The sequence below is a fragment of the Echeneis naucrates genome, chromosome 21, assembly GCF_900963305.1.
Source record: "Echeneis naucrates chromosome 21, fEcheNa1.1, whole genome shotgun sequence".
NCBI lineage: Eukaryota > Metazoa > Chordata > Actinopteri > Carangiformes > Echeneidae > Echeneis > Echeneis naucrates.
In genome coordinates this window covers 998638-1001271 of record NC_042531.1, presented here as the reverse complement: position 1 = coordinate 1001271, position 2634 = coordinate 998638, and positions in this window count along the sequence as shown.

Below are 2634 nucleotides of genomic sequence, written 5' to 3'. Positions count from 1 at the left end.
CCCTGCAGGGGAATCACATTCTGGTTTTTTATGCTGGACTGTGTGGATGTTTGGATTTATTTCATTTCACATTTCACACCGTTGAACCTGAACCTTCTCCCTGGTGGTCCGGTTCATCGTCCCTGTTATAAATGGGACCTGACTTATGTCACTGTTGGACTGCTCAGACCTTGAAGGCTCCAGGAGTGATGAAGGAGATGTTGTTGTGGTCCAGAGACAGGGACCGGAGGGACGGCAGAGTCCCGAAGGCCCGCTCCGACAGGAACTTCAGCCGGTTCTTGTCCAGGTTGATGGCGGCGGCCTCGCAGGGAAACTCTTTTGGCAGCTCAGCCATGCCGGAGCGGTCGCAGAGCACGCTGCAGCTCTTCTCCTGAGTGCAGGAGCAGGACGCCGGACAGGCCCGAACACAAGCCCAGCGGGCCGGAACCGCCTGAGGGAGCAGGAACAGGACCGAGACTGGAGGATGGACAGGGGGGGTCAGTTCACTACCAACAGTGTTATGGGTGATAACTAGGAGAGAAACTGTACTGAAGTCTATGGGAAAATGTCCCTCCTCCTGCTCAGTAAACGTACTGAGTGAATGACAGTCAGCTTGAATTCGGTCCAAACTGAAATTCTCCACTGTCCTGTAGATTTAAAGAGTTTATGCTACAGAGCTAACGTTAGCATTAACGTCTCATCAACGCTTCAGTGATGAAGTTCTGCCACTTTAGAAACGAAACAATGATCTGATTACTTAATCATTAGATTAACTGATGATTAATGAATTACTATAAATTAAATAATTACAACATATTTTCTTTGCACCGTTTTAACAAACAGAACCAGCAGCCCCCTCCAGATTAAATGCCTGTGTGGATTTTTGCAGCAGGAGGAGGACGTGATGATTTGATGTTGGAGTCACGTTGAATTGTCTGTGATTGACAAAGAACAGCTTACATCAGAGATTAGCCTCACACAATAGGTATAGTCTGCCCCCCCGGCCCTGTTCAGCTTAGTCTGCTTAGACAAGCAGGAGGAAAATCCTGAGGATTGTGGGAAACCAAATCTTCAGGTTCAGGATCAGTAAAAGAACAGAGCAGAAAAGTGAAGACTGACCGGTGAACGTGATGACAGTCATGGTGAGGTCTCTGATCTGGGACGCTGCAGGATTAACGGAGGTCTGAAACAGAAAGAGCAACGATGATGAATCAAATCAGCTGTTTCAGTCTGAGAGCAACAATCTGATCATTTACAACAAAAAGGCCCAACAGCTCTCTTAAATATCACTCTTCAGTTTGTGCGTCTGTGGTTTTTGTGGTTGTTTCCATCTTTGTTGTCGTGTTCTCATCCTGCTTTAGTTGTAAATCTGTTTGTCGTCGTTTGGAGTCTTTCAGATGTCCCTGTAGTATCAGTTGTTCAGTTGTGTGTCGGGCCCTCAGGCCCAGGAGACCTGAAGGTGAACCTGAACGGGTCAGCATGCAAAGAAGCAGCAGCTCACCTGGAGATCGTCCCCTGCAGGTGTGTCCATGTGTCCATCGTCCCCTCAGTCCGCACTGTGCAGCTCCACCAACATAACTGAGCTCGGCAGTTCTCCTGCTGAAGTGTGTGTTTTTACACACACACACACACACACACACAAAGCCATCTCTTAATGGCAGTGAAATCCCCTGGATGGAGATGGAGTCAGGCAGCTGGCAGGATTACAGAAGTAAAACGAAGCTTTCAGATCAAACCACGAAGCAGAGCAGTAACACACAGACACACACAGCATGAAGTCGGAGGTGAATCTTATCAGAAATACAGATGTTGAGGCGGATTAGGGGATCAGGATCGATACACTTTGTTGGAGAAGATTGTCAGGTTGGCCTCTGAGTGTCGAAACAAAGTGACACGATCATGAACAGACAAACTGAGTCTATTTTATTTGTTTGTGATTTTCTGTCATTTATAACTTGAATGTTTTATGAATCTTTGAATTCATTTTTAAACTCATTTTGTTTGTAGTTTTGTGCCTCTTTCCATCTAATTTGTAGATTTATGCATGTTTTTGCGTCTCGTTTCAGTCTCTGGTCAGCAGCGGCGGCCCTAAATGAATGTTCCTAAAACCTTATTTTAAAAATGACAAATTATACAACAGGGCTCTAATGGGTGTCGCCGGCTTGTCTGTTATGAAACCATGTGACCTTTTCCAGAGTTACATGAAGAACTAAACGCTGTTTTGTCTTTTTGCTGCTAAAAAATCTCCCACAGATGGTCAAATGGAGAAGACAAAAAAAAAACAAAAAAAAGCAGGTCAGTTTTCTGTTTGCAGCAGAACGAGACCGTTGATGAAAACATGTGGCACATTCATGTTCAGTCAGGCGGGGGGGGGGGGGGGGACTTCTGGATTTAGGTCGTCTGGTCTGACTTCACCGTTCAGCCTGTTCATTAAAGGTCCCGTTCTACACAAACACAGCGAAAGCATCAAAGGTCAAATCTGCCAATCACAAGTAGACTGCAGCTCCAGAGTTTCTGCCGTACTTTAACTTAAAAAGTTAAATCTTTATGCATTAAAACATTTTTAAAGCAGAAATTAAGACGACATTTTCAGCCTTCACTTTTCTGAGTTGGTTTTAAAAGTTCACACTTTGGGAAAGATGACAAATGACACGA